Consider the following 11,483-nt stretch of genomic DNA (forward strand, 5'->3'; position numbering starts at 1 on the left):
TTCTGGTACATACTTAAGACTAGTGCAGTCTTTTAGAATAGAGTACAAGCAAGCTCTTTCCAAGAGCCAAAGAAACAAGAACCTACAGTCTGCTTTACCAGCACATACTTTCCTTTGTGTGCTGATAACATTTCTGGATCATCTATATCTTAACTTTCTTCATTACTGATAAAGTACTTCTCTAATTCTCCTTTATTAATTTAGATTTACTGATCTTAGGGACAGGAGGTGTAACTCGGTGGGTGACAGAGTTCCTGCCTTGCTCGTATAGGCCCTGGATTTGATTCCAGGATGTATTAGCCTGTCTAGGTGGTGTATGCTTGTAAGCTCAGCACTCAGGAGGTGGAGGCAGGAGGATCAGAAGTTCCAGGCCCCATTCTTTGCTATGGACTCTTTGAGTATAGCCTATGCTACGTGAGACATTATATCCCAGTGTCCCAACAAAAATGTTTATAGATCTCATGGAAAATACAGACAAGAAGCATGAGACTGTGCCAATGAAAATGAAAATTTGAAAGCAGAACTTATATATAATGTCTAGTAATTTATGTCAAGACTCTGGATCACATGTATTTGAAGAATTTTAGTTGCATAACAATGAATTACCGAATGGATTTCCTTTTACTCATTCCTTTTACTCTAAGATAGGCATAGACATGCATAAACAGTTAAAAAGTGTGGTGTAAAGTTAGAAAAGTCTTAATGAATTCTACTCTGGAAAGAATTTCAGATACCCAGACATGGCAAAAGAAACCATTTATATCATCTTCAGAAAAAGCAAAACAAAACAAAATAAAAAACCCTGAATTGGGATCCAGGACGACTAAGTACTACAGCTGCTTCTGTGTGTGAACATGAGCTGTGTGTTGTATTGTGCATTTTTTCGGTTTTTATTTTTAAAATAGTCATGATATGTTTAGGAATTCTATTTCTAGCAGACATTTGTGCTACTCTGGAAGTTTCACTATAGAGTATTATTGGAAAATTACTGGTTTAGATTAAGCAAACAAACACTTCTCTCCGGCACTTTGCTTTAAGCAGAATCATTTTGTATATAAAGCAATTTCATTGGAATATAAAAATTATATTCTCCATACTGTAATTTGTGCTTGTTTTATCTCTAATCCCTTGTGGTTGTCTCATCAAATTTCAAATAAAAGTGTTTTTGAATTTTAACAATAAATCCGCTCATGAAAATTCAGTGATTTCTTTCTTTATTATTTGCTTCCTGGAACTCTTGTCCCTTTCTCGGAGAAAGCCCTGGGCAGCTAGCTACAGGGCCCACTAGATTCTTCTCAATACTCTGCAAGGACAATGGGATAGTCTTTCATTTCACTTATATAATTAGCTATTGTGTCAGTATTAAAGATATCAGAAAGCCCTGTAACCTCATAGATGGTGCAGACAAGCCACAAAGTGAGTCCAAAGACACCTGTTTGTCTCAATCAAGACTTTGGGTATCATTAGCAAAGAAGCATGTTGGGGCATGAGTAGAGGATCTGGTCATCTCTACTTCAAGGTTGGAATTGCCTTAGCCCTGCAAATAGTTGTGTAATATGGACACCACTGTTTTGGATACAGGAGTTTGAGACCTCCTCTGGACTACCGGTGATGAAATGTAACACCATTGTCTGGCTCTGTGTTAGTGCAGCTGTTCCCACCTCTATGATCCTCCACTATCTTCTCAAGATACTCCCTCTCTAATGAGCCCTAATAACTTTATGCAGGAGACCTTGCCTCTCGGTTCACTGTAATCTCTAAGAAGGGAACAGGCAATGTCTTGTAAATTTGCTTGCCACTGTACCAAGTAGGTTAGGTCACACACTAAGAATCCAATAGAGGTTCACTAACTGATTAATACAAATGTTTGTAAAACCCCCGTCCCTTGTGGGGCTATGGTAGGTGATACGTTCAGAATAGTAAACCTGTAACAGAGGTATGTCCCTTTAATTGAATAAAAAGTAGATGTTCTGATGTGTGCAGAGTCAGTTATTTATACACCCTTATATCTATAGCTAACTTGATTAACTTAAAAAATATTTTGTACATAAAATTAGCATTTTTTGAATATCAAATTAGTAACATTATTGATTTTATTATCTATCAACTAGATTTTTGTTAATTTCTCAAAGATTCATTAATATGAATAATTTTATAACTATATAAAGGCTTTCATTTTTATAAGACTATGTGTTGTATCATTTTAAATATGGAGGTAATAATTTAATGGCAACAACAATCAATAGCATAGTACAAAAACTGTTTCAACTATAATTATAAATAAATACACAATATAATAATAATTGTTATATTCTTAGTTTGTTGAAATATTTTACATTTTGAGTCTTAATACTATTTTTTTTTTAGTAGTTGAACTCATTTACATTTTTAGTTTTTTGAGTAATTACTCAGAAAATGTTTCATGTCGGGGATTTTGCTTCAGGTAAAATTTTAATTTAATTGCTTAATTTTATGTATATGGGTGTTTTGCCTGAATGATATGCGTGCTTCATGTCATCGTAGGCCAGAAAAGGGTATCAGAGCTGAAAGAGCTAGAATTGCAGGGTTTGTGCTTCACCATATGGGTGCTAGGAATCAAATCTTGGGCCTCAGGAAGACTGGACAGCACTTATGAGCCCTGAGCCATCTTTGAAGCCCCCGTGCTATCTTAAAAATGGAAAGTAAATTAAAGAAAGTCTTGTTGTCACTATGGAGCCTATTTCAAGCTGAAACTTAAATCTTCATGATCTTAAATGTCCACAACTTAAGTCTTCCCTTTAACCTGTACATGAGGAGAACCTAACTGAGTGGTACTAAAAATACCTACTTAGTACCATTTTATTTTAATTTTATTTGGTTCTTGTTTGAATGGTTTAGCACAAATTGGTTGTAGAAAGGAAGGTGCATGTTAAATCTACTATGAAAATAACCTTCCTCGCAATAGCACATTATGCTCTGAATATCATACAATAGTTTGTTTTTTTTTTTTTACTGCAATAAAAAAAAAAAGAAATTGAAGAAGATATCAGAATATGGAAAGATCTCCCAAGCTCATGGATTTGTAGGATTAACAGTGAAAATGGCCATCCTGCCAAATACAATCTACAGATTCAATGCAATTCCCATCAACATACCAATACAATTCTTTACGGATCATGAAAGAACAATTCTCAACTTCATATGGAAAAACAAAAAACCCAGAATTGATAAAAACAATCCTGTATAACAACAGATTATCTGGAGGTATCTCCATCCCTGATCTCAAGCTGTACTATAGAACAACAATAATAAAAACTTCATGGAGTGCTCGCGTTAGCAGCACATATACTAAAATTGGAACTATACAAAGAAGATTAGCATGGCCCCTGTGCAAGAATGACATGCAAATTTGTGAAGCATTCCATTAAAAAAAAAAAAAAACCTGCTTGGAACTGGCATAAAAATAGAATGATGGATCAATGGAATCGAAGACCCAGAAATAAACCCACACACCTATGGAAACTTAATTTTTTACAAAGAAGGCAAAACTATATAATGGAAAAAAGATAGCATCTTTAAGAAATAATGCTGATCTAACTGGATGTTTACATGTAGAAAATGCAAATAGACACATATTTATAACTCTGCACAAAACTCAAGTCCAAGTGGATCAAAGACCTCAACATAAAACCAGACACACTAAATTTGTTAGAAAAAAAAGTGGGTGAGTGTCTTGAACTCATTGGCACAGGAGACAACTTCCTGAACAGAACAGAATACCAACAGCACAGGCTCTAAGAGCAAAAGGCAATAAATGGGACTTCATGAAACTGAAAAGCTTCTTTAAAGCAAAGGACACTGTCATCAGAACAAAATGACAGCCCACAGACTGGGAAAAGATCCTCACCAACCCTACATCTGACTGAGGGCTAATATCAAGAATATATAAAGAACTCAAGAAGTTATACACCAATGAAACAAGTAAACCAATTAAAAAGTGGGGTACACTCTCCCTGAGGGGGGAGTAGCCTTCCCAGGCCACAGAGGTAGATAATGCAGCGAGTCCTGATGAGACTTGATAGGCTAGGGTCAGATGGAAAGGGAGGAGGACTTCCCCTGTCAATGGACTTTGAGAGGGGCATGGGAGGACATGAGGGAGGAAGGGTGAGATTGGGAGGGAATGAGGAAGAGGGCTACAGCTGGGATACAAAGTGAATAAATTGTACTAAATTAAAAGAAGAAAAAATGGTTAATAGAAAAAACAAATTTTACTGCTCTGGGGGAAAAAGTGAGCAAGTCAGTCCAGTCATATTGGTTATTATAAAGACCCATAAAATATTAGAATGCTCCTGAAAACAAACATGGGCCAAAATATTATCTATATTAATACACAATATGAATGACATTGATAATGACACGAAATAAAAAAGAGAGGATAATACACAGTCAGCTTTCAGGCACCTTGAGAAGACAGGGGTTTCATATTTTTGGAAAATAAGTCTTCTTAGATATCTTCATTAATAACTTACTGAAACACGAGGAAAATAACATATTCATAGTCATGGTATAAGAAGGTATACATCTTGATTCTAAAATATCACTTAATATTTTTTTTCAGACTGGATATTCAAATTTCAGATTATTTTTTTTTATTATTTTGGGATAACAAATGCCTTTAAAAAGTCTTGTATTCACATTTTAAAGGCCTCTTGTGAGAAGATATTAATAATTCAATTTTACAGAATAAACACTAAAGAACAGAAAATCAACACCCCTTGGTTACATCATGCAAATCTGTTTTTTTATACTGGGTCCATGCAAACTAAATTTTGAACCTTTCTGTAGCTCCCTTGCTTTACACGAAACAAAAATCTTTAAAAACATCACAACTTTGTTAACTTTATTTAGGTAATGTCCTATTCTTTTTCTTAATTTTCACTACAAATAGTTATTAAAGCTGGGATTTTCTGAGGCAAGGCAACATATATAAATTACTTTCATGAATGTGTCCTGAGATTTCTACAGAGTCAATTATTTATGTACCAAACTCTCAAAACACATGTTGAACCATTATTTTCACTTCTTCACTTTTCATGTATTCCTCGAGCACTGTGTTATTCTCTACCCATTTTTTTTTCCTTGAACTTCTCTGGCCAATAAATACTACCACTGATGTTACAACTATCTTGAATGCCTATTTCCTTCTTTGTGGCAGGTTCTTGTTTCGAGGATCTGCCGATACTCACTCCATTCCCCCAGACTGGTCTTGAAATCACAGCATCTTTCCTGTCTCAATTTACTTTTCCTAATACCTTTTTTTCTGGTTTTGAGGTGTCTTACCTCTTGGTTCATTTCCACCTCTTGAATCAAACCTTCCTTTCTACACATATTTCTTGCTAAAGCAACCAAACGAAATACAGAACAAATACAAATCAGAACAAAATACAAGATTTTTGGTGTACCTTGGTAGTCACCCTTTGGCCCATGTTGTCTTGATTTCCTATCTGTCCCTGGGGCCATTTTCCCTTTCTCAGCCAACCCACAGTTACTCTGAACACAAGTTCCAGAGAATTTCTTTTGTACGGGACATCTTTATTGGAAATTCCACATGTCCCAAAGCTGAACTCTTTATCTTTTACTCCAAACTGTTTATTATGGCATTTACTACTTTAATTTATAGAACCAGCGTTAACATTATCCCATTCTATGCTGTAGTCAGTAACCTGGGAGAGATCCCAGACTCCTCACAGAGCCTTATCCGCACATCAAAGCAGTACTGATGCTCCTGGATGAAGCCTTGGAAGAGCCCACGCATCTGTGTGCTCATCTATGACATAACCCGTCACTGCTTTAGTCAAGTCTTTATTAGCTGGGATCTAGGTTATTACCTTAGGTTTCTTTATTACATCCATTTAATCATCACCTCTACTTCAAAATTTGTCGTGCCGACTACCACAAGAGCCATTTCTACAATCTTTTATTTTATAAGAAGAGAAATTAATTTTTTACATTTATTGTATAAGGGTGGGGGGGAGAATGGGTGTGCTCATGCCATGGTGTGAGCGTGAAGGTCCCAAGACTTCTTCGAGGTAGTTGGTTTTGTTTCCACCATGTGGGTCCTGGGAATCAAACTCCCGTCATCAAGCTTGGAGGCGAGTGGCTTTACCCTGTGAGCAATATCAACGGTCCCTAAAAACAGAGATTTAAGAATGGTTCCAAACTTCCTTGGCTAAGGAAATCAAAGAAAATCACAGTTCTTTAGCAAGGCAGCCAAGACCTTCATGATCGGACTGCTGTCCACTTTCGGGATGACAGCATAGAATGGTGAACACACAGTGTGTGCTTTTCTGTCAACTAGGCCTGGGTTCCTAGTCTTGTTTTGCTACCCACTGTCTGTCTAACTGTGAAAACGATTGCCCCTATGATCTGATCCTAGCGGTCTTCATGGGTAAAATGTGTGTCCGACGCTAAATATGACCTACGGGATAAACAGGAGAAGCATGACCAACTTCACTCACGCTCTTTTCCCTTACCTTATGTCAACATGCTGATCACATGGGATATTTTCATCTCTCTTTTTATCTTAACCATCAGTTTAGGCTTTCTCATATATTTCCTGTAAACTTCCTGTGCTGAAGATCTCTTTCTCGTTCTGTAAGATAACATTAAAGGATATATATTCTGCAACCCGTTCCCTAGATCCCCTCGCAAAGGTGTGGTCCTCTTTTTCTGATTCTTTCTGTTTCCTGTGCATTTGACATGTCAGGTCCTGGGTTATTACACCAGGAGAATGACGTACTTAAACACGGAGGGCACCCAGTCAGTTATACGATTCGTATTAAAAGCTGATACGATGCCAACACAGTTAAATAAAAAAATATGAAAGGATAGCTGAGATGATTTTCTCGGCTATAAAATCTTGCGCTGCCTGGAGTGTCATGAAGGGTTTTGGTTGTGATTAAAAATGAATTTGGGTGCTGAGAAGGCTCAGCCGGCAAAGCGCATGCGCAAGCAGGAGGCCCTGTGTTCAGACTCTCAGCACCCACTAGGAAACCACGCACAGCAGCACAAACCGTGTGATCTCCCTGCTGGGAGACAGTGACTGGATGATACTGGCTTGACAGCAAGTCTAGCCCATCAGTGAACTCCAGTGACGGATCTTGTCTCAGACTTCTGAAGGAGGAACGGGATGGAGGAAAACCCTTCGCAGTAAGTTCTAAACTCCAAGCCATGCACATACTCACGGGCACCTCCATATGCCCCAACACACACACACACACACACACACACACACACACACACACACACACACACACACACACACACAGTATGGGAGGGTTAGCCATGCTCTCAGAAATACAGTGCTTGTGTAGCATTTGTCAATCTCCCTCGGTTCCACTCCCAGCGCTGGAAAAAAAAAAAAAAAAAAAAAAAAGATATGGAACATTTGTATGGAATTTACAGTAAACTATTAGCCATCATAAGACTTATATGGAAAAGATAAATATAGTGATTTCTGTCTAGTCTGCAGAACACCTCATGTCTTTAAATAACAGCCTTCAGTTATGACGCATTTGAGCACAGTGAAGGGACTTAGTCCTCATGCAGCTCCAAACGATTATGGATAGTTTAGATTGCTGTAGGAAATGTAGACACAATAACAAAATTTCCTGAGGATGAAAGATATTAAACAATCGAGAGGTTCTTTAAGTGCCTGTGGGGCTCCCTTCAAACCATCCTTTATGGTATGCTGAAAAGCTTTCCTCTTTAACGATAAGGAATGGACCGCTCTGTCCTTGCAGGCTCCTTGTATCCATATGAACCCATGAACACCATCACATAACAGACAGTTCTCTCGTGCAAATGTAAGCATAATACATTTTTCTTAAAGCTATTAAACCCTTTTATTATAAGCAGTGCCTGTGCTGGGGGAGCCTAGGGTTCACAGATGGATAGCATAAACCCATATAATTACACTACATATCTGCAAATAATTAATTTGCTTTGTGCATGCAATTTGTGTGTCATTGCCCAAACATCCTCTTTCAAAAATATAATTCAAAATGTGTTGAACGGGGCATCAAGCCTTTTAGTCTTCATAGTGACATGTTTCAAGAATAAGTTATAACAGACATGAAAGTAGATATTTGGCTAGTTTTCTGTGGGACCAATGGGTAGTTACTAGGTTATTAAAGAGTGATTATAAAGGCTGAAGGGATTGTGAGGTTTCAGACAGACTTGCCATATCATGAACCAACAGCATTTGGGAAGCTGGCAGCCTGCCATATGTGGCTGAGCTCCCTCCTGCTCAGTCCCACCACTCACTGGAGACATGCCTTTCCCTTCCTTTCGCATCCACAGACTCTACCTCACTGTAGAGACTGACCCTTTATTTATTTATTTTTTTACTTCCACACATTCTTATCTGACTCTCAAATCCTCTTCCCTTGATCTAACAGGCCTTTGTCCCACAGCAGGGGCTTAATGTGACTCTGTCTGCAGCCTCCTGTTATCTGCTCCTAGCATTCTTGAGCTAGGACCAAAATGATGTAAGGCCAGGGCTGGTTTTTGCAGCTAAGAGCAGCTGCCTCCTGACTGTACAACACTGAAAGCCCCAGCTCACTGGTTCTTAATTAGGGCCAGTATCCCCTCTGCTGAGGAGTTAGTATTTGTGTAGGGGCCTTTGGCTATCATTGCTACAGCATGAATGGAAATCAAGGAATCAAATGTCTTGCAATGCCTGGGGCAGTTCAGGGCCAGATAGATTTGCTTTACACGATCCAATAGTACTTGTGTTGGCAGGTAGGATGAGGGTAGGAATTGTCCTGTTGTTAGTGTGAACAGCCATCCATAATCCAAACTTTGATGTCTTGCTAAGATTTCATGTGGAGGAAAAGCTATGTATAGACTATTTTCTTGGAAACATAACAATCTATCCCACCCTGGGGTCCTAAGAGGAGCCCCAGAACCAATCTGCCTAGTGTCTGGGCCTACCATTCAATTTAAATAGATAAAAGAGCAAAAGTATATTTAAGCACCACCAACAACTGGTGAATACCTAAAAAAAAATCAGGTCTCATAAAAACCCTAAGTTCTTGGTAAAACATCTCTTGTGGCATAGTCAGTATGTCCTGCCGTTGAATACTTCTTCAGCCTTTAGCTATGAAACCACCCACAAGCTCCATGCTCACCTACCTTAGCTGTAGAGGGAGTATGAGAGTACAATAGAATGGAGAAGCAGTGTCCCCACCCTTGAAACATGCTGGCCAGTAGCAACAATTCACTACTACTCATCCTTAGTAGCAGTGTATCCAGCATAGAAGAAAAGAAGTCCATCAGCTTGAGTCCGGTTCCTTTGCATATGGCATAAAATATTCTCATGTAAAGTAAATATAATATTAAAATCACACTAGGATGGCAAACATGATAACTCCCTCGGATGACAGATGTCCAAAACCTCAGTGAAGAAGGAGTCACAGTAAAGAAAATGGTGCTTGGTTTCCTAGTACTGCTTCCTCTCTAAATTGTATGGATTTTTTTTTTCTGTTCCAGGTTTTCTTACCTCTCATTTTAATAGCAGACCATCTCTTCAAAAGCAAAGACTCAAGTCTTCATTATTAGAACACTGCTCATTAGAATCCCCTACTGTGAGTTCTGTTGCTGTGAGCTTTCATTTAAAAGAGCTATTGTGTAATTAGCAGCATCTTGGTATAATTCAGTTCTGGAGGGTGAGAACATTGAAACCATAGGCCTGTGCTCTATTCATCCATCATGTACATCTGTGTACAAGAAAGAGCTATACTATGTTGAAGTACAAATATCCTTAGGAAAAAAAATAAAGAGCTCAACAAGATGACTTTTTGAATTCATATAAGAAAAATAATGGTCTCATGTCATTTCTTCCTATCAATTCCAGATGCACATACAGATTTACCAGACTTTCCAGTAGTTGCTGTATTGCTCATGCAACTCTACCAGAAGGAGATCTATTGTTCTCTTAAAACAATACTCTGTTACCCAATCTCCCCTACCCAGCTGGCATTTGCAGGTGCAGTGGTGGTTGTGCCTGCCTTCAGTAGTGGTAGGGGGTTGCCTTAGCCTCCTTAAATAGGAATAACGTTTTAGTTCTCCAATGGGAGTTTCGATTTTACTTAGATTTATTTCTATTATTTCATGTGTACGGATGTTTTGCCTGTGTGTGTGTGTGTGTGTGTGTGTGTACCTGGTGCCTGTGGTGGTCAAAGAAAGGGCATTGGATCTGCTGGAACTGGACTTATGACACTTGTGAGATACTACGTGTGTGCCAGGAGCCAAAGCTAGGTCCTCTAGGGGTAAGATCTACAAGTGCACTCAACTGTTAAGCACCTCTCTAGCCATTTAACATACACAGAACCAGCTTTCAGTTGTACATAAAATGATCAGCTAGGAAATAAAGAAAAGGAACTTAGATTCACGTGCTATGAGCCAATTCTCACTGGGCCCTGGACTTCAGAACTTAACCTCTTCCACTATGGCCTGTTTTATACCTTTTGTTATTGATTCATGAGACTTAAGATATACTTTTGTCTGCATGCTACAGAGGTCCAGTTGACTATATATGTTTAATATATACACTTATAAAGCAATGAAAGGCCAAAAATATTGGGAATATATAGATATAAATATTCTATTAAGTATATAGAATATTTAACTTGATCGTATGAAATTAAAAAGATAAAAACAATACATAGAATATTATTTAAAATGTATAAATTTAATTATTTCCAATATAAAGTGCTAGTATTTTATAAAATTATATATAATGTTAAGATATAATAAATATCACATTATAATACCATTGAATAATTTTAATGAATCATTATATATTCATTTTAATAATTTTTCCACTTTTTAATTTTTTATAATTTATTGACTTTATAACCCTATTGTATCCCCCCTCCCTCATCTCCTCCTGCTCCCACTTTCCCTCCCTCTTCCTCCATTCCCCTCTCCTACACTTCAGGAAGGGGGAACCTTTCTCCCCTTCCATCTGACCCAAGCCTATCAAGTCTCATCAAGACTTCCTGCATCCTCTTCCTCTGTGGCCTGGCAAGGCTGCTCCACCAGGGGGAAGGGATCAAAAAAATAACCCCGGTTCCCCTTACTAGAGAACCCACATGAAGTTTGATCTGCCTATGGGCTACATCTGAGCAGGGAATCTAGGTCCTCTCCATGTCTGACCCTTGGTTGGTGTATCAGTCTCTGCAGGCCCCCTGGACTCAGATTTCTTGACTTTGTTGGTCTCCTTGTGGAGCTTTTCATAGTGAGTTTATGTAGCTACCAGATAAAACTTTGTGGATCAAATGAACATTATTCTTCCAGAGGAAGAAACATATCAAGCTGTATCTCTGTAGTCCCATCCATAAGATTATTTGTACATTCTGAAACATTTGGGCTAGTAGAGCCAAGACACTGGGGTGATAGGCCAACATTTTTGCCTTGCCTGACTCTTGTCTCTTTATGCA

General features: G+C 38.2%; 1 non-coding gene across 1 annotated transcript; it reads left to right on the forward strand.

Moving 5' to 3' along the window:
- Positions 1 to 3,303: 3,303 nt before the first annotated feature.
- LOC129670846 (U6 spliceosomal RNA) lies at positions 3,304 to 3,410 on the forward strand. Its single transcript, XR_008719257.1, has one exon. It is a non-coding gene; the product is annotated as a U6 spliceosomal RNA (small nuclear RNA).
- Positions 3,411 to 11,483: the final 8,073 nt, after the last annotated feature.

This window comes from Psammomys obesus, unplaced genomic scaffold (genome assembly GCF_907164565.1).
Source record: "Psammomys obesus unplaced genomic scaffold, mPsaObe1.curated_primary_1811, whole genome shotgun sequence".
NCBI lineage: Eukaryota > Metazoa > Chordata > Mammalia > Rodentia > Muridae > Psammomys > Psammomys obesus.